The sequence below is a fragment of the Rhipicephalus sanguineus genome, chromosome 8 (assembly GCF_013339695.2).
Source record: "Rhipicephalus sanguineus isolate Rsan-2018 chromosome 8, BIME_Rsan_1.4, whole genome shotgun sequence".
Taxonomy (NCBI): Eukaryota; Metazoa; Arthropoda; class Arachnida; order Ixodida; family Ixodidae; genus Rhipicephalus; species Rhipicephalus sanguineus.
In genome coordinates this window covers 146,285,751-146,307,703 of record NC_051183.1, presented here as the reverse complement: position 1 = coordinate 146,307,703, position 21,953 = coordinate 146,285,751, and the positions used below count along the sequence as shown (strand labels likewise).

Sequence of the window (21,953 nt, the reverse complement as noted above, 5' to 3'; positions counted from 1 at the left end):
GATGCGAATAAAGAAATAATAAAAAATCTTCGGTTCGAGCGGGGTCTGGGATTCGAACCTGCCACCCCTCGCACCGTGGCGCGATGCGTTTAGCCGCTTGGAAACGACGCATACATCTTCTGGCATACTAACAGCGATCTGTTTATATACATTTAGCGTTGCTGGTACGCACATCTCGGAGGCTTTTCAGCGGCTTGATAAAACCCGCGAGATGGCGCAAAGAGCCAACGGGCGCGCTTTCCGTGTTCTGCCGAGCCGCATGCATGGGCCGGCGCGCGTGGGCGCTTTCGCTTTCTTTGCGGCATTGTTTAGGTATTGACTGAGAAGCGAAGCCAGTCTATGTATTGGTAAGGCGATATCAACACGGTCCGATTACGCTATCCCGCTCTACTCTTGAATGCGAAGCTCAAGCCTCCTCCACGTTTTTTTTTTTGTTTTTTTTTAAGCCAGATATTTCGTCAAGCGAATATACTTTGCCCTACACCATGTTGAATGGACTTATGCTACTCATGCACATTCCAACGCTGTTGCAGAAGTATCATGTAGCTCTCGCACTATATGTCAGAAGTGTCTGAAACAGGCGGCCCGCGGGCTGCATGCGGCGCGCGGACCTTTCACTAGCGGCCAGTGGCCCGCACATGACTGTCTTCGTCCCATTTTTAAAATTTTCTTTATAACTACGTTCTTGAGCTACACAAGCATGACAGGTCTAAAGCATTTTTTTTCTTCTTAAGGCACCTCCTGCGGTCACCGTGTTTCGATACATAACAGTGACACAGAACTCTATATTTCAGAATGGGCGTCCCGATTTTAGTCATTTTGGAGATAGGTATGGATATGTTGTTGGAATTATGCCACTGAATGCCCTTCAGAAATGACCCATACATGAGGTATGGGAAAGCTCTTCTTTCAAATGGCAACGTTAGCTGACATTTGGTACAACCTGTTTCCCTCCCCCTCTAAAAGGGTGTAAACTTGAGCTTGTTGGCTTGGCTTCATAGCAGGGAACAGCGCAGATACACGAGACAGGAGAGACTGACAGGACTTGGCGCTGGCTAACACCTGATGTTGTTAGCCAGCGCCAAGTCCTGTCTGTCTCTCTTGTCTCGTGTATCTGTGCTGTTCCCTGCTATTATTCCATCCCGCTCCTACCTTCATCTCTGTCTCTGTCCGTGCGGGAGTAAATTTTCGGGCATGCGGCCCGTCAGCTGAGATGAGTTTGAGACCCCTTTTATAGCGGAACAATACGAAAGCTCAGGCGTTAACAATGTAGGCACAAAAGCAGGCTGTGGGTGTCCACCTGGCCTCACGTGACCACTGCCAGCCGTGACGGAGCCACGGAAAAGGAATGTGTGTTTATAGAGATTCTACGTAACGAGACTCCACGCAGTCCTTCCTTTTTAGTGGTTGGCAGGAACATTCAAGAACGTTTCCCCACATTGGAGCTGTGCGATCACTCATGTGATGATAAGTTATAGGTATAAATTTCTTATATTACATTTATTACTGCGATGAAATAATAACGAATGCAAATAAAGGACGAAATAGCGAGATGTCAGCTATATAAGTGCCTGGTCTAGTTACTTTTAGCTCGCCTGTTTCAGAAAAATCAAGTAGCCCTATATGCAAAAAGCAAAAGATGTTCACTACTTGTCGCTTACAAAACTTCTCCAAATAGCTGGCACCATACACAAAAAAAAGCGTTTTTTTTTCGAGATAAAATGTAGCATATATGTATGCACAATATATGCGGAACAAACCTAAAGGGACACTCGAGAGAATAACAATTTTTCTGCAATCAGTAAATTAATCTTTTACAGTTCCAAAATCACCACGCTCGCCGCGACAAGACGCTTGGTCAGCGAGAAAACGCGCAACAAGAAAATGTGGGTGCCGACGCCCCTTTTAATTCGCGCAGCAAAGGCAGTGACGTCATAGATTCTGACGGCGTCTACTGGGGCCTACGTAGTTTCCAATGAAGTGCATTGAAGTGCATTGACCTCTGAGGGGACCATATACTGTTATGCCAGGGCTCCCAACCCAAACTTCCTTGCTTCGACAAGGCATTCAAGCTGGTAAAACGTCTGACGCAACCAGCGTCAACACCTGCTGATGCAACGAGGCGGGAGTATTACGCAATCCCCGGCAACTCCGACGATGCGTCTGACGCAACCAGCGTCAACACCAGCTGATGCAACGAGGCGGGAGCCTTACGCAATCCCCGGCAACTCCGGCGCTGCGTCTGACGCAACCGAAGGAAATCTCTCCCGCAACGTGCGGCAAGCCCTCTCATCCGCGGATCCGGTTCGAGCCAGCGACCAACGGCGGTTCCTGATTGGAGGCTTTGAGCTCCTGGCTGATGCAAGCGATCGCCCAGGGCTATAAAAGAACCAAGCTGCGCGGAGAGAGAGAGACAGCGAGACAGCGAACGAAGAAATCTCGGGTCGTCGTCGCACCGCTGTGCGAGCCCAATAAGCTGTCGGCCCCAGCGCCGAATATGTAAAGCCTCTGTATATATGTATATAAATTTGCCTTAACTCACCGTCGCCTTGATCGCTCCGTCTATCAGCTCTGCGCAGAAGCAGTCGCAAGCTGAGACATCTGTTTCCCAACAATACTTAACATGGCAACTTTCAGGAAATTTCGTTGAGCCAATGTCCTCGAAATGCGGCATATAGAGTTCGAAATCCGTGACGTCACGCGCGGAGATTTCGGCGCGCAATTTAGAAATGAAACCTTGACCTTGAATTTCTTCTCTATTAATAAACTTATGATGGTGAAGTGAATGACAGTCGAGTTCTCAGAGTACACTTTATCAGTCTAAGCCGATTCATTGTTTCACTTTAAAGTCCCTTAAAGAACTGAGCAACGTCCAAGCCCGACCCGACCCGTGCCCGCCACCTCAATTCCGGGCCCTAAGCCTGGAGCTTCAGACCCGAGCTCGACCCCGGCCCACCGTGAAAGCTACTTTACCCGGAGTGCCTCGTAATCATATCGGGGTTTTGTGACGTAAAACCCAACAATAAGTATATTACATACATATGAGTAGCAGACAACATACAAAAACCAACAGTCACAGCATCGCCGAACCCAAGAGTGCATGCAACAGAGGCTCCGCTAGAACATTCAGTTTTTCTATGCCGCTTAAACGATCCGTCCGCCCTTCACACCACATTCGAGCGCATGCCACGTTCATAGCCGGTGTAAGCCGGATACCTTTGGGCTTGCTGCACCGATCTAGCGGCCGCAGTCTCGCCCTGTCTCTGCTGAGATAATGAAAATCTCGCGGTGGGGAATCTCGCGTCTTCCCACTTTTGCTGGATCGAGTTTCTAATTTCGTGTCTTTGTTTTTATTCTCTTCAGTTTGTTCCAACTGTTGCGTGTCGCCCTTGCGAATAAGGAAGCCCTCTCGCGATTGCCCAACGCGCCACACGGCACGGTGGCACCTTGAACTGCGCTTATCACAAGCTACGACGAAGGCTGCGAAAGCAAAACAAAATACCTCGTTTGTTTCCCTCACATCGCGGCGGATCGCCATGCCGCGGCGAGACAGGATATTGCCTTCCGCTGGAGTATGTGTATGCGGTTTGACTGCTAATAAGGCTGAGGCAAATCACTGCCAACACGATTCCTATTCCGTAGATGCCTTTCCATGTCGCTATGTCTGCAACATACGTATATGAGAAAAAAAACAACGTAGAAAAATTTTACGCATTCAGTGCGCATAATGGAAGCTATGTGAAACGAATCTCTCGCGAGGCAGTAATTCCTGTAAAATTAAACGTTATGCGTGCAATTGCCTTGATCGTGAGTCTACGAAACGGATATCTTCTTGCACTGAAAAAGGTCATAACGTTAATGTCGGTCAATTTGCACGCGCCGCGTGATCTGCAAACAATGCGGAAATTCGTAGCTATGACTTCTGTGAGGACTAATGGGTGCGTACTTGGACTTTTGACGTGCTGCGCAAGCAGTAAGAATGGACAGCAGAAAATAGCGCAGACTAGCAATTGCTTATTTCGTGAATCGAGAAGCTAACATATATACGCGTACAAATCACAACCGCCGTCCGCATGCGCACGACAACCCATCTTTTATCATTGCTGTGACATGGTGCAAAAAGACCGTGAGACAAGCACCACCTTTGTGTGAAAGCCGACATTAATTTTCCTGCACTACCACGAGGTGCACAAATTGCACTGTTCCCGTGATGAGGGGATCTATGATGACCATTAAAACCGGGCGAAAGAAAAATGCATATGCATATTACTTCCAACAACAGTGAACTAAGGAAGGGAATTTTCGACGGCTCGTTTGTTGTTTGACAGAACCTTAAAGAAAAACTGCAGATAATAAAGCCAAGGAAGGTAGAGGGGACGTTAATTGTACTGTTTCAAGTGTATTGTAATACAACCTAATTGTCATGTAGAGGTGAAGAAAATAAACTGGACAAAAAGACAACTTGCCGCTGGCAGGGAACGAACCACGCGACCTTCGGATTACGCGCCCGATGCTCTTACCAACTGAGCTAAAGCGGCGGTCGTCCCCCCGTGCACTTATCGGGTATTTATGTGCATGCAAAAAACCCTGGGAGCAGTAGCCAGCGCCGCTCTTAGCCATGACGGCGAGTGTGGAACACTCGTTTTTTTTTGTTTTTTTTTTTGCCAGATGGCGTCACGTAGCACGTGAACCTTTAACGTGCGGACAGTTGACCAATAAGCCCTCGTTCACTACCCTGAAGGCATCACCTCTGCCTCACCAACTCTGCTCGACTCAACAACAGTGGACGACAAGAAGGAAAACCAAGGAAAAACAATAAACAACGCTACCAACATGCATCAATGTGAAGAAAAAATATTACAAGTTGGCAAAAAGTTGAATGCAATCTAAAATTTTAAAAACGTTAAACCTGCAGTCACCTAGGAGCGCAACAAAAAGCGAACGTCTTCTTAAAAAACTTCTGAGCGAAATCTTGTAATGAAAAGCTGGAGCTGTCAGCCTGGCTATTCGCCTGACACGCTACTCCAGGTGCCATGTACGAAGTGATGTGTTAGCCCGTATGCTGTGGGTACGACTTGGACATCACTGTGTGTATGTGAACATTCCCTTGGGAAGTAAACTCCCGCAAGTGAACTGTCCATTGCCACGTTATTTTTGATTAGTTTATGTCTTCTAAATGTTTTTCTTGGCTTCGTTTTTCTTCGGGGTAACCACTCTTTTTTGTTGTTGCAGAACTTATAGAAATGGAGCAGCCGAGGTCATATAAACCTCAATCTGGGACGCTTTGTCATCCCGCTCTTGTGTTTAGTTTTTGTTTCACGCTGTTCACTATGCATCCATACCAACTAGACCAGCTTACCACTCTTTTGAAACTCGAGCTCTCCACAGCAAGCCAGCTACAATAGAAGATAACAGAAAAAAAATAGAAGAGAAATTGCGTTCTCGTATGTCCATGCATAACGTTTTTGCATTTTTATAGTTGAATGGTCTTGCATTTGTAGCGAACAAATGTCCGACATATTAATTTGCTGTTATCCATTCTTTATTGTCATGGCTACTGGGTTGGATTCCCAGCGCCGCTGGGCTCACACGGTTTTCCTATGCGAAGACAGGTAAGCCCGAGCAGGCGCTTGCTGATGTCAGCACTCATCACGCGAACGTGGCCTTTGACCATTGCTCAACCCGGAGGAATATGGCAAAAACCGCTTCTTATGATGTGCACATCATCGCACCGTATTGTGCAGTTCATTTCGATAAAAGTGATATCTGTGCTCTAAGGTGAGTACCGACGTCACGTCGGGAGATATCCTTAGGTCGTCAGTGTAGTCGACGTGCGTGGTAAGCCTACGATCAATCCCATAGCCGGAAAGCGGGGGGGGGAGGGGGGAGGGAGTACAGCTCTAGAACCTCCCCGCCCCCCATTTGTTGCTTCCTCAAATAGGGTACTTTCCTCAAAATAGCTACTTCCCTCAAATAGTGAAGGCCTTCAGCAAGAGCCTCTCCCCTCCACCCCACCTCACCGCCCCGAAAACACTCCGCGCTACGGTCGCGCTTACAGTATACCTATAACTACTCAAAATGCACAAAGAAGTCGGCCCAACTCGCAACGCTTGGCTCGAAGCAACACAAAAATTTGGTATAAGTCACTGATCGCCGACTGCTTGGCATGACATCGACTCCCAAAATGGGTGGGATCTTCCGAAATTCCGTTACTCACCTTCCTCTTCCCCACACGGCGCGCCGTGATCCCAGATGGGTTGCAGAAATAAGCGTCATTCGTAATTTCAAACCGCTGCCGTCGTTATATAAGACCTGGCTAAAAGGGGTCCTCAACCCCTCGTACTTGGTAAAACACACACACACACACACACACACACACACACACACACACACACACACACACACACACACACACACACACACACACACACACACACGCACACACAGTTTGTCACAAGGGTGAAGCAATGAATGCAACAGCAACAACTTGGAATGCTAGAAGTAAGGCTAGCAGTTACCTCTTTTGGATTCAAACTCATGTAATTAAAAAAAATGCTGGTTTAAGAGAGTACGGCCGCTCCGGGGACCGAAGCGGTTTTCGCGCTGTCTATAGACCCAACGCGCATACGAGCCATCTGATATCTGCCGAGATAGCGCTCGCGACCGCGCCCTTATGAGCACAGTTCGCAGCTGCTGCTCGAGCGCTGCACCCTCCTCACCCTCACATCTCCCCCTCACCCTCACTGCCCTTTCCGATCCCCTTGCTATGCTATACAAGGCTACGCTATGCTCTGCTTGCGTGTCTGGATAGGCAAGTGGTTACGATGCTCGCCTTCGGATCGCAGGTACGCGGGTTCGAGTCCCGCCTCGCTGCGCCACGGTGGTCTAGTGGTTATGGCACTCGACTGCTGACCCGAAGGTCGCGGGATCGAATTCCGAGCGCGGCGGTTGTTCGATGGAGGCGAAAATGTTTGATGCCCGTGTACTTAGATTTAGGCGCACGTTAAAGAACCCCAGGCGGTCGAAATTTCCGGAAACCTCCAATACGGCGTGCCTCATCATCTTCTCGAGGTTTTGGGACGTTAAACCCCAGCTTTTATTACAGCACTGCCAAGCGCATTCTTGCTCGTGAGTCTTCTAGTTCTTTTTCTCCATTGCGTTGCCAGTTTCTCAAGCGCGCTCTCTTGAATCAAATGCGCGGCTTTTGGATCGGCGTTTTGAATCAGATGCACTTCTTGCCGCGGGGTGCTGCCAGGTGTCAGGCGCCGCGCTCTATGATGCGCTAATATTACACAGCAGGACGCTAGCACGCACCGGAATCAAACTGCCAGAGAGTGATTGCGTTTCATGACGCATGCTCAAAGTCATGACGCGCGCGTGACGTGGCTTATTTCCCCCGCGTCAGCCCTTCCTGTGCAGCTTCCATCGCGCTCGTCGGGATGAAAGAGGAGAGAAAGTGCCTAAAACGTGCGACACATTTCTTAAAGGGCTCTTCAGCAGCCTCTGAAAATACAAACATCTAAACACAAGCGCATTATTCTCTCCTTGCGTTTCTCGTCTTTCTGGCGCACTTCTTGAAGCAAGAACGGTGCTTCACGTGACGTCATTACAATAGATACTCTCAATTGGACCATATACGCGAGATATCACTTGTGAATTGTCTCCCACACTGCTTTTCCATGGAGCAGCCCACCCGTTCTTCCTTGTCTCGCATGACTATCGTGCGAGATCTGCTGATTTCACTTAATTTTCTGTGTTTCCGACTGCGCAAGCGGAGATAACTGCGTGTCGCCGACAAGCGCGAAATCCTGATAGGCTCAACGCTTAGGGCTGACACGGCACACCTAGTTTTAAGATATAATCCGCGAGGAGGAGGAGATATCTCCTGTAGGGAGGGTAGCGATCGAAGGCAAGAAAGAAACCACGCCTTCGTATTTCAACGCGGGGTGGTTGGGGGCCCCTCAACGCTCGTTCTTGACGGATTCGAAAAAATTTAACGCGATAGCATTAAAATATTTAAAATGGCCAACGTTACGCGCACGGACCTTCGTTTCCTTGTGGCACAGTCGAGGCATGCACCGAGAACCGAAGCTGGGTTAGCAATTGAGAAGGCGACTCGCACGACGCCCGATTACGCTATCGCGCTCTACTCTTGAAGGCGAAGCTCAGGCGTCCTCCAAGTTTTTTCGGCGATCGATTCGTGAGGCAACAGACTCAGATACTGAATGAAACCTTGATTTCTTGAAATCTATGATGCTTTGGTTGAAGGCCCCTTTAAAATTATTTATGATCACACATCCGCCTCTTCTTGAACGGCCCCCGCTTTCCATACCTGCAAGATGAAAATGCCGGATATGCCATTGGTCAAACTTCCTGCGGTGCGCAACGCGTGCATCTAATTAGCGGTTCAAGAATTACGCAACGCTCACTGCTGGGGGGTCATCTATGTGGTTGCATTCATCGCCGTGGAAAGCTCTTTTGTAAAGCAGATTTCGCCAGCCATATCGTTGCTTCCCAAACCTGTTCAAACTGGCTTTCACGACAGGGCTTCGTTTAAAACCAGTCGGACAGCCGTCCCTTACAATACAATGCGCTATAGCGAAATGTCGGCGCCAGTGACCGCAGGTTTGAAAGGTCTTTGCATACGCAAACAGCCTCGATAATTATTCCGCAGCCGTGCCACGTGATTAAAACAATTATGCGCGCCGTGTTATTTACATTTGGTCTAGCCCTGATGGAAACGGAGCATGTTGTCCAGGCACTGCTTGCGTGAAAATTGCAGCATTGAACATCTGCGTTATGCAAAGGGCATATCAAGTTTATACGGGCACTGGCGACAGGAATGAGAGATCAGACGGCGCGAACCGATATTCTACTTGATACAGATAAAGATAAAGAACTGGAGTTGGTGAAGATATGTAATGCGTAGAGCATATATTCAGTTGTCTGTTACGAGATGTAGAAAGTCAGTGCGTACAAGATGCAAGAGTAGTCAAACGAAATTACGGGACGTTGCGAAATTTGCAAATTTGGCCGTTTGATTCGGTGTCAGTTCGAGGCAAACGGAACAATTCATTGCTGCAGAATTTACGAGAAAGAGTCTGGTACTATGAATGTTGGTAGTATAGCCGCGACATGGATGTGTCATAAAAATTTATTTATTTATTTATTTATTTATTTATTTATTTATTTATTTATTATACCATCAGGGTACAAATACATTGATGAGGGGAGGGGCAAAAGTTTATTTGACGACTGTTGACGTAACCATTAACATTCGGGCGCTACAAACTTGAACTTTATCACCAATTCACGCGTGCAAGATTTTCATTCAGGCAAACAAGCTCTTTCTGAGACACAGCTACCGATGAAACGCTAACATATTTGCACACGTGAAGTGGAGCAAGCGCACAAAAAAGTAATATTACTAATAAACCTCCTCTTGCTTCCTTGCGGAGACTTCAATACAACGGCGTGTTTCCCACCCCTTGCTGTGCTACAATCTAGACGGTTATACTATGGTCTACCCTCTCGCCTCCTCCTTTCCCTCCTTCTCACCCTTACACCAGTCCTCCCAACCCTCAGTTCCCTTTCCCATCCCTTTGCTATACTATACTATGCATGATTATGCTATGCTAAGAACTGCTAGGCACATACCCGCTTTTTACGGGACATACAGACTTGGGAGTTTTCCGTCAATGCCTTACAGACGAACCTTGACCTTAAGCAGTTTCGCTGTTAAAATTAATCCTTCCAGACTCAGAAATAATTACGCTTCACAAGCTTATTAAATGTGAAGCATATCTTAGCGAACCTCCGGCACTTTGGCCGTTTCTATCTATCTATCTATCTATCTATCTATCTAGCCGCCTACGTCCGGGCGCTCTCCTGGTCGTCTCGATAACTTCTAATATACCAATATTGGCATAGAAGGGGATCAGTGTATGGTGAACGCGATTCACTGGTCATTACATGAATAACGCAAAATACCTGTCGCGTACGGCATGAAACCCTTTCTCTCAGTCACGTGTGGCACATACCCGCATACCAGGGTTTATGTTATGCGGGTATGTGCCACAGGTGATACAAAGTTTCAATAAACACAGTAATCGCGAACACACATATCGCCACGCGAGGAAAGTGATAATAATTATAATTGTTGGGGCTTTAATTTTGACCATTTGGTATTCTTTAACGTGCAGCGAGATCGCACAGTACACGTGCATCTATCCTTTTGCATCCATCGAAATGCGACCGCCGCGGCCGGGATCGAACCCGCGACCTCAGGGTCAGCAGCCGAGCACCGTAACCGCCACACCACCGGCAGACACAAGGAAAGTGCGGAAGCTGAAGACAGAACACCCCTGGAAGACGCTCAAGTACCATGCACCCTGTCACGTGGTCCGCAACGTGGACCGCGTCGATTACGCAAAAACCGGGCTCAATTCTTCCTACAATAAACCTGCCAAGAGAATCAGGCCTGTCATCATTACCGGTGACTTCAACATTGATTTATCAAGACCCAACAACGCCTGGTCTTAATGCTGCGTGAAAGACGGCTTGAATCTGGACAGGGCATCAAAATAGCTCGCTTCCACGTGCAGGACAAGAGGCGTCATAGATGATTTCATCGTAAAAGGCATCCGGGATTTCCACTAGCTGTGCTGTACCTCGCATTTCACTACACTTAGACCCCTCGTGGCGGCGATCACGAACGGATCCGAATAACATGTCCGGTCCAGCTGCTGGTGCTCACCAATCACCGTAATGATGACCTTGTTCAAGAACTGTCAAGAACCCCTTCTACACATACACACGGGTTTCTGAAACGTGCGTGCGTTCCCGTCATAACAGATAAATAACAGACAAGTATAAGCATAACAACTGTAACTCAACTGTAATAACTGCAACTGTGACTGTAACGTACGTGCAGTGCGCCTGCGTGTGCCACTCGGCTGTGTCTATATCCAGGGGAACTTTGGCGAATAAACTTAGTTGCGAGTAATGCCTGTCCTGTGCATTTGTGTTTCTTCTTTGTGCTGTTTGGATTCGCGCTATCCAATATTGAAGAATACAAGCACTACATATCAGCTTACCGCGTCTGGTGTTGGTAACACCCATGTTGTTGTTGGCATCGTTACGCAACCGTAAACAACTGGTTATATAAAACATATGCGACTATTCAGCATATGAGTGTGTTTATACCACTTCCACATTTCTCTAGCGTCATTCCGTAACGTCTCGCTCAACATGAAAAATAGAGCCACAGTCACCATTGCGCGCATGCATCGCATAACATCGATTCCCACGGTACGTGGGATCTGCCGAATTTTTTATTCTTTATTCAATTATGACCCCACTTAGCCCGAAGGCGCTGCAGCAGGGGGGTTACAATGACAAGAAAAACACATCTTCATGAATACAGCACACTCGTACACTTAATAAGCGGTTTCATTCGCTGATGAATAGAAAAAAAAACGAATTAGCAAACAAATTAAATTTAAAACAATGATCATTGCGCGAAGAAACATAATGAGGACAGTGAAGGTACATATCTTTTCGAATGCCGGTTTTAACATGAAATATTTGATATAGGAGTTTTAACCGCAGTTTCCTTCGACGGGAGAAGAGTAATTCCAATCCCAGCTCACTTTTCATATTGGTGCAACTGTCATTTCTCGAGTACCGGTTAAGCGTGTCTAAAATTTCTCCTGAATGGTTTGAAAAAGAAAAAAAAAAAGGTCATAATGTGCGCATTCTTTAAATGCGCCGAAACCCCACCGCCTGTATTTTAGTCAGGCGTCGTGAATTTCAGAGCGTATTTTCGTGTTTATGTCGTTGTAGTTCAATAAAAGCTCTTTGAACTGTCCACATTTAGCCTTTGGCGTTTTATAATAGAATGCATTGCATACCTGCCAAGAAAAAAAAAATCAGCTAAGTTTAAGCAGACACTGTCAGAATCTTTGACGTCATGGCATGTTTGTGGGCACATTTTATGACGACGTTCCCATAAGTCTGAGATTCACGAGATTCTTGGTCACTTAACCAAGCCTCTGCTAACTGCAAAACTTGATTTTTCCGTTATTCTAGAACTAGTAACTACGAAACCTGAAATATTTATTTTTCGTTAGCATGTTTTTAGGACAACACACGCACGCAACGTGCATTTATGCCACAAGCCTGTCATGCTTTGAGGCAGGAAGCGTAGACTCCTTATCTCTTATCGTAACAATCATCAAGTTCATTCGCCTTTGCGCAATAAAACTGACAACACGTGTATTCCTCTAGGCAGCGGGTAAATAGTAGCTTCGCTTAGGAACCGTAATTGCGATCGGAAAAGAACGCATTCAACATAAAGCAGATATTAGAAATCTGAACAATAGCAAAGCATAACTACATTGCTGGTTAGAAATTCGTCGGCGCAAAACAAGAACGAGGACGAAGAAGCAATACGGACGAGCGCTTGTCCGTGTTATTTCTTCGTCCACGTTCTTCTTTTGCGCCGACGAATTTCTACAGCTATGCGTTAACTATCCCGACAGCATACGCTACTGAAATACATTTTTCTCGAATGAATGGTAGTATTATTTGAATGAATGGATAAATTTATGAATGAATGTTCATTTATTTATTTCGAGCGAAATACAGGCAATGGGCCTCGAGCGGAAAAGTACAACGGTAGCTTGAGAAGTGCACGAGGCCCAATGGAGCAAAGACAAAAAAAAAAGGAGCAGCAAAAACATCTGCACGTTCTGTGCACATTTCGTTTGCATTACCAGCAAACAAAATATTGCAAAAATGAAGACATTCGTCCGTTCGTGCATGATCGAAGGTCAAAAACAGCATGCAAAATACAGGACACAGGGTTGCTAGTCCAGCTTTGTCATGTCGCCTTCTTTTGCGGTGTCCGTTGCTTTTTTTTTGCTGGTTTCCGTCTTTGCAAAAAAATGTTGTGTTGCTATTTTTAAAGTCAATGTAGAGGAGCGCGCTTCCATTCGCGATTTTTTTTTGTTATAAAATCTTAGGAATATTTTACCTAAACTTGCCTAAAATTTGAAACCGAGCTCAGCAGGCAACTTGGTCAAAGCTGAAATTTTTTCTAGTTACAGCAAAACGGTGTGTTTATTACAACCTCACTAGCAATGCTCCCACTTGTTCCAAAGTATAATTTCGGCATCGAAGTCTGCTGCATCTTCGTAAGAGCTGTGCAGCGGATACTCCATAATTCGAATGAATCAGTTTTGAAACGCCTCGATGTTGGTGCCTTCTGGCATACGGAATGGGAATGAAAGTAATGAAATTCAAGTGCGAGATTAAGGAACGGAGTTAGAATGAAATCATTACTATCTCTTTGGACACTAAATATCCATATGAGCGATACTGAGAAGACCGTCCGTTTGCAAAGTTTACATAAATAGTTCAACGTGATTGCACTGCATGTGAAGACAACAGACCAGAAACCCACGAAGACAGCGCTCGTCTCCGCCGGTCTGTTGTCTTCCCATACGCTGCAATCGCATTTGAAATGGAATACCAACTGGCCCGTACGCAAAGCTTGCTTCTATTCATATAATATCAATCAATCAATCAATCAATCAATCAATCAATCAATCAATCAATCAATCAATCATTTATTTAACGTGCCCAGGAACAACCCTGAGGCCCTTGTGCAGGCGCACGCAAAAAAAATAATAATGAGATTATTACTATTATTATCATTATTATCTGGGATTTAACGTCCCAAAACCACGATATGATTGCTTCTATTCATAAACAGTTTTCACGAAATCTTAATGATTACTCAACACGGCTCTTCCGGCTTTTATTCGTTAAGAAAATGCCTCTGTTTCCAGCATCATATACGCGCCATATTACGTATTTCACACGGATGAATACTGTGGCACATTGTATCGTCATTCGCATGCACCCACAAGACGACCATTGCGCGTGTCAGCCTACGAGCTGCGGGTATAAATACCAGATCAGTTCAAAATACGTATGCTTTTCTTTCTCGTTCCGACATGCTGTGTACCACGTGTTGCCAGAAGTGGGCGCCGGCTTAGCACGTGCACCATTCGTAACGACAGTGGTCTTTCAGGCTGAAGAGGCCCCAGCAGAATGCCTGGAGACGCTTCCTAAAATGCCTGGAAGTCGATAAAGTGTTAAACTTATTCGAACATATAACGCCTTAGGTTTAGTTCACTCCTTATGTCTAATGAGGGGTTAAGTTGTGAATATTATTTCAAGTCAGAAAAGAGAATGCATGACGTAAAGTATCAAGGCCGAAAACGACGTGACGTGGGAAAAAGGTTGCACCTAGCGTGAGTCCAGGTCATTTAGGAAAGCGACGCACGTTTCCTTCCCACGCTGTCAAGTGCCCTGATACCGAGATAAGCGGCGCCCTACAAGGTGGACTGAATACTGGTGCCTACAATAGGCGACTAACTGTGAAACAAATAAAGGTCAGCATATGTCAACGGTCCCTCTCGGCTGTGAATTAGCTTAATGTGACTGTAGCATTCATCTACAGTGAAGACAATGTTCTTATATATTTCCTGTCCGCACTTTCCTGACGCTCACTTAAGGCGGGGGAAAGTGACAACAATAATATCTGGGGTTTCCCGTGCCAAAACCACGATATGATTATGAGGCACGCCGAGTGGAGGGCTCCGGAACTTTTGACCATCCGGCATTCTTTAACGTGCACCGACATCGCACAGTACACGGGCCTCTAGCACTTCGCCTCTATCGAAATGCGACCGCCGCGATCGGGATCGAACCCGCGACCATCGGGTCAGCAGCCGAGCACCGTAACCGCTGCTCAACCGCGGCGGACACGCGGGAAAATAACTTCAGCTTGTTTGGCAGTTTGCACCGCAAGAATGGAACTAGAGATATTCCAAACAGCAAAATCGCAAAACAACAGACCATAAAGAATGCTTGCCTTTCTTTCTTTGCGGAATAGTACGTACCATTATTCGTAACCCTATTAAGATTTCCAAGTTTCCTTTCTTTGTGAATAGACACCGAAGCTTAAAGGACACTAACCCTTTCGCTACCGTTGTATAGCCGTCATGGGATTGTGTAACAAAATGACAGATGATGACTACACTCTTCATCAACAATAAGTGGTCCCTCACGGAACCAATGAAATCTATACTCGTCATAGTTTTGTTTTTGACATAGATGGCCCCACTAGTCCACGTTTGGCCATTTGTGTCTCTGCTTTCATTTTATTGTCATTTTTTATTGTATTGCCGTGTGGTGAAGCCACGTTCGAGTAATCATTTTTACGCGATTAGTGAAATAAAGGAACCCCATTGAATTGAAGGAATGGTACCATTTTATTCAGAAACCAATACTAACAATATCTGGTTTAGCGTCCAAAAAACGCGATACGATTATGAGGGACGCCGTAGTGAAGGGCCCCGGAAATTTCGACCACCTGGGGTTCTTTAACGTGCACCTAAATCTAAGTACACGGGGCTCAAACATTCTCGCCTCCATCGAATATGCAGCCGCCGCAGCCGGGATTCGATCGCGCGACCTGCGGGTCAGCAGTCGAGCGCCATAACGACTAGACCACAGCGGCGGAGTATTCAGAAAACAAAGCTCTACAAATTGAGCGAGACTAATTTGCGCTAATTTTGGCACGTTTTTCTTTTTATTACGGCAGCGAAAGGGCCCAAGAGAAGCAATTTTTTTCCTATGGCTAAAGTAAAATTTCACAATGCCGAAAGCACAACTCTTACCGCGAGAACGCACTTGGCAAGCGAGGAAACGTGGAAAAATGAAATACAAGCGGCGACACGACCCTGAAGTTCCAGCACTAACGCTTCATGACTTCATAGATTTGGACGGCGTCTGCTAAGCCCCACGTAATCGTTTGTCGCCAAAAAATATTCACATTGTGTTCTAAGGCAATTCATAGCATAGCAAAATATTCATTGAACCAATTTGGCCAAAATACCCAAAATGCTTCGAAATTCATGACGTCAGACTGACGGCCACGTGCTGAAGTTCAGTAGCAAATTCAAACACGAAACTTTGGACATCATTTCCCCTACGAATAATTAACCTATGATGGCGAAATTAATGACAATAGAGTTCTGAAAAAAAATATCTGTCGAAATTGATTGATGTTTCGCTTAGGGAAGGAATAAATAATTACAGAGGAAGCATATCATATACTGGGATTGAACAAATTAAATCGATCAGCTCAGCCCTTGGATGAGTGGGCATGTTTAAACGTCACAAAGCAAAGAAATTAGGAAGAATTTAATTACAAGGATATCCAGTCTCCGGATGACAAATTGCACCGTAATGCGAATGTCCTCAAGCAAGACATTCACTTGAACAGACGTTCTCGTTCACAGCGAAATACATTCATCTTCGTGCCGATGCGCAGTTATAGTAACCGGTCTGCTTAAGCTTAAACTGTCACCTACGCCTACACCGATGGACGTCTACGACAAATGCGAACTTCACATTTCAGAATCCACTAACAGGAGAGCGCACTGCATAAGAATCATGTAACAATGCCGGTCACCTTCTACCTATATTAAGAAAGGGAATTAGACAAACAAACACCCGTATGTAGTACGAGGCCACAAGGAAATCCACGGATTCTCAGAAAGAAAGCTTCTTATTGCCGAAAAATTCGTCCTCGTCCAACGACCCGGGTGACCTCTATCCATATTGCCGTAAAAGATTATTTCTTGGACAACATTTGAACTGTGCGTATTTTTACACTAACTCAAAGAAAGAAACTGCCAAAGTGAGCGCGATTTTGTCGCAGCAAATTTGCAGACCATCGTCGAGCCGATCCGGCGTTTTAAAGCAAATTTTGTTATCAAAATGGGCATACCATAGCAATAGAAAATGCATTATCAAAACCGGTTGATCAAGGCGCGGTTTCTCAAGCATTTCTTCCAAATGTAGCGTTCTTCCGGGACTGCTGCGGATGTGTGAAAATATCAGCAGTTAACTTTGAACGGGAAAGCTCGAATAATAAATCATTACGTGAAAGTAAATCGCATATCTTCTTAGGATAGTTAGGGCGCTTTGTTAAGCATAGTTTGTGGGCTCAATTTAATACATATGGGAGGAGAACATACGCACGAATTGACAACCACAAACTGATTTCTCGCTTCAGAGCGTATATTAGGGGTACAATTTCTGCGCACGTGCAACACAAAATGAACATGTTGTGGCATCACTAGTCAATGCTCAAAACTGACCTGTGACATCCTCATCTGTTTGAGAAATTAGAGTCCGACGTGCCAGCGACCATTCCATTTGCGTATTTTTTTGCAGAGATGGATTTTCTACGAGCAAATTTTGAGCTTAGATATGTTAAGATGTCAAAACATGAGCCATGTGTGCAGCGCGCGTAAAAGTTGCGCCAATGTACTGCTCTTTGAAACAATCACTTGGAAGTTGGCTTTTGGCGAGTGTGTTGTCCTTCTTTTGTACGCCTTAATATACATCTCAAAACAGCATTTGACCTTTAATAAAGGTATAGTATCAGAAATACCCCTCGACGTTCTCCTTTTTTTTATTGCTTTATAACGTAAATTGTTATGACGGAGGGAAATATGTGTGATGCGCCTTTTTTAGGGTCTCCTGGCTCTCACTGTAAAACACATATGCTAATTGGAAGCGTCTACTCCTGTGAGTTTTATTGCCTACAAAGAAGATTTCAACGTCACAAATTTTAAAAGAAATGAACTCTGTAATATAACTTTTACTGCAAAACATGTTCAACCGTTTTAAAGTCATAGCCCAACTACGACCACTGTAGTGTTCTTTATGTGCGCAAACATCAAGATAAAAAAAAAGAATAAACGCACGTCTCGTTCTCTTTATTTTTTGTTCAGCAAAAACTACAATATCATTCGACTACTAAAGGGAAATCAGGAATGCTTGCTGGTTGTCTTACAACGCGCATCTTAACATGTAAGCACGCGGAGGCGTATATGTGTAATATGTTTAAAAGGTAGGCCTGCACTGGGCAAATACATTGTTAACGCGACGAAAATGTACAAACCCTCAGAGCCATTGTGCAAAGAACAAATAAAATAGCGCAAATATACAAAATCAGGTACACGACGGAGAAGACGACAGAGTGCGAAATGTTGAGCGACATTTACACTTGCCCGTGAACCTTGAAAGCAGCTGCTTCTCCACCAAGCGTTTTACGACAACAGGTGGACAGTGAAACATCTTGTGTACAAGAATTGAGGATGGCTGTACAGCTTAAGGTTTAATAGACAAAAATAAATACGTGTGTACAGTTTTGAATAAACTGCGCACACGATATTTTTGGATCACGCGCAAATAACTTGAACTTGCCCCACAATGTCCACGGAAATATGTTCTATACTTATTCGTTGAATACCAAAGTGAATTGGACAAGAAAAGAAATTGGGGCAGATACGCACTACTGGCGCGAAGACTGAGTAAACAGTAGAGCTGGTGGCCTTCCTTCTCCTTCTAACCCTCACTAGCCTTTCCCTCCCCTTGCTATACAATATTATGCACTATGCCTTACCCTCTCACCTCTCCTCTACATCATCTTCATTCGCACTTCCCTTTCCTACCTCTTGCCATAGAACACTATACATGACTATGCTTGCTCTCTCTTTTGTTGTTGACGTGCCTGGTACACCCAAGATATGCACACAGCTACTACACTTAAAATACCACGCCGATCCACCTCGCAACGCTTTGCTCAAAGCCATAAAATACAGCATAGAAGTACTCGCTGACTGCTTCGCATGAAACCGATTCCCACAACACGTGGGATCTGCCTAATTTTTTTTTTCTCTCTTTTCTGTGTCTGTTTTCTTTCTATCTCTTTCTCTATCCGTCTTCCTAATTTTTTCTCTCTTTAATCCCTTTCTTTCTCTCTCTGTACTCGTTCTCTCATATGAAATCAAATGAAATCTTTATTTTGCATAGTATGGTTACATCGTTAGGATATACAGAAGAGGGTCTCAAGGTCACAAAACCGTACCGGGAACCTCTGTACATCATCATTAGATAAAAATTACGAAATAAGCACGAAAATGAAAAAAAGAAATACCAAGTCAACTTAAAAAACAGAGTACAATAGTTATACAGAAAAATGCTACGATAATCGAAAACATCAACATTTTTAAGCGTACAAAACTGTTTTCGAATTATATATATATATATATATATATATATATATATATATATATATATATATATATATATATATATATATACATATATATATATATATATATATATATATATATATATATATATATATATATATATATATATATATATATATATATATATATATATATATATATACTAACAGTGAAAACATGTAAAGAAATACACCATGAACAGTAACAATGCAGTTCACGTAATGTTCATATATAAATATAGAGGAAAAGGAAGAAAGCACTAAAAACAGTACACGCTATGAATAATTGGTATAATTATTGGCTCCGGAAATGAGCTTTCAGTTTTTTTCAGTGCAGTAAGAGATGGCGATGTTTTGATGGGGTGAGGAAGAGAATTCCATGTTTTGATAGCACAGAATGATGCTATCATTTTACCATAATTAGTATAAGCTTTAGGCAGCAAGAAGTTATTTTTTTGAGCAAAACGAATAGGGTTATTATCCTCCATCTTTTTCTCTCTCCCCTTCCTTTCTGTCTATTTCCCTTTCTTTGTATCTCTTTCTTGCTCTCTCTCTCTCTGGACCCGTTCTTTCGCCCGTCAGAGTTATCGCATCCGAAGAACAAATCGGCTCACGTGTTGTGGAAGCAAAGCAGTAAACGAAGAAGAGGACTAAAAGTGTACTTGCCGATTCATAACGATGATGTTTTCTGGTGTCGTCATACGGCATAAAGAACTAGTGTTGCCACCGATAGTAGCATAGGAACTAAGAAAACCCGCGCTGTCACTGAAACTTGCCAGTAGCAACAGTTTTCTCAGGCCTCTACGTAATCCTGCCCATCACTTCACAGTTATCCTCTTTCTTCAGTTTCCTGCATGCATTTCGTGGCAAGTTTGCATATTTAAACTTATGTTCTAAGGATTGTTGCGGAACTATAGTTTTATGCTTTTTTACTTTGCGCGCTCTTTCACGCAGGAATGCTCGACATGTCTGCCTTACTGTTGAGAACGAAATAAGAGCTCGCAGAAACGGCAAAGGTTCAGTGAAGTTGACGACTTGTCAACAAAAGATGTCGTCTACTTGCCTTGTCAACTTCGCTGGGTCTGTGTCTTTTGCGGGCGTTGGAAATTCAACATCAATTGCCACCAGCTTGCTCAACTTTCATTTCGTATACAACCATACTATAATGAACGCTCAACGAGTGTAGGCATTCATGCAATAAATAAGTCAAGAAACAAATTGCGCGCCCTGTTGGAAATCGTTCCGATACGGAGTGCGACGCAAAACCCAGCTGAATGCGATGTGCCTGTTGCGCTGTCTGCAACAGCCACGCGAGATTTTGGAGCGCAAATACCGTTTCTTACTGCACCGCGTTTCTCACCAAACCTGTTTGAAAATAAAGAAACACTCAGCAAGGTGGCTAATATCGAATTCAGTCGGCGTCTCTGAACGACGACCTCCGACACTTATCAACTGTGGGCGTATTTGTACACGGAGCGAGCGCAGGTTACTCGAACTTGTATGCAAGAGCAAATACTAAAACCACGCGAAAGTGCGCATAAATGGGATGTGAAATAAATGCATCAGTAGGCAGACGAATGGCTGTCTCTGATGTTTCGAGTCGCACAGTTTAGCACAGATCTCCTGCACGGAATTTCGAGCAAGAAAGTTCAACCACTCTTTGTATGTCAACCTAGTTTTGTCAATGTCAACGCACTCAGCATTGACGAAGAAGGCGATAAGCATCCTAGGTAACGAGTTAAGCAAACACATTCCTTTTTATTGCACGTAACTCTGACAACTAAAATTTCGTGTACGTTTTGTTTTTCTTTTTCAGGTAAATCGACCGATACTGAGCATGTGCGTATCACGCGTCGGAAAACGCGTTCTTTTCAGATGAATATGATCTAGCGTTATCGATGGCTCAGATAGCTTATCTGAAAACAAGCGAGTCGTTCACAACTTGCTCGGTGTTGTTATGGGAAGGTAGACAGCACGTCAGACTTTCGATAGTAGTGAACGAGTGAACATTATTGCGACACGCTTTAAAAATCGTGACGAAATATCGCGCTGCAGGTACGTCTAAAACACGTCTTGTCGTAGAAATAGATGCGCCGCGCTCAGAACGACACCTCGGAGAGAAGAAAGCCGGCGGGAGCAGACGACAGCGGGGAACCATCGCTTACCCTTGACGGGCTACGGCTCCTCGGGCCCAGCGCTCCGGTAGCGCCCGAGCTCTAGACCCAGGCGGCGCGGGTCAAACCCCGGGGTAGCTGCTCGGCGCCCGAGGCTTCTTCGGCCCGTTTGCTCGCCTTCTTTTCTAATCACCGGTGGCACATGAACACCTCACACACAAGCACGCACATCCCCACGAAGCGCTACGCCATTCCGTCGACGACCACGGCCAACCAACCGGTCACAGCGCCGGCGCGAAGCACAACGCACACGGCGACAATCTCGCCGACGCGCTCCCAGCGTCGTCTGCTGCTCTCGCTGCAGACGGCGCCGTTCGGCGGATCGCGGCCGCCGCTGGGCGCCATCTTGAATTACTCCCTTACCCTCTACTTTTCTCTCTCTTTCTTTATCTATCTCTCACTCTCTCCATGCTCGACTCTTCCTTTCTGCGCGCCGGTGTCGATTCAAAGGGGAGTCTCTCCTCCGTTCCAGGCTCGCGTCTTCCTCTTCAGCCGCTCGATTTCTTGCGCTGTCTGGGCGTGCTCTTTTCAATAACGTGCACTCTTCCCGCCGCTCCTTGCGCCTCTCGGTCTCTTCACTTCGCTCGATAGGTTTC

The 21,953-nt window shown here is 45.2% G+C and overlaps 1 protein-coding gene across 1 annotated transcript in view; it reads right to left on the bottom strand.

The window, feature by feature from the left end:
- The window catches only part of LOC119402385 (uncharacterized), a 736,276-nt gene extending 714,581 nt beyond the window's left edge, over nucleotides 1-21,695 (bottom strand). The window contains exon 1 of the mRNA XM_037669521.2: nucleotides 21,349-21,695. The gene's annotated coding sequence lies outside the window, so the exon portion shown is untranslated. The remainder of the gene's footprint in view (nucleotides 1-21,348) is intronic.
- Nucleotides 21,696-21,953: the final 258 nt, after the last annotated feature.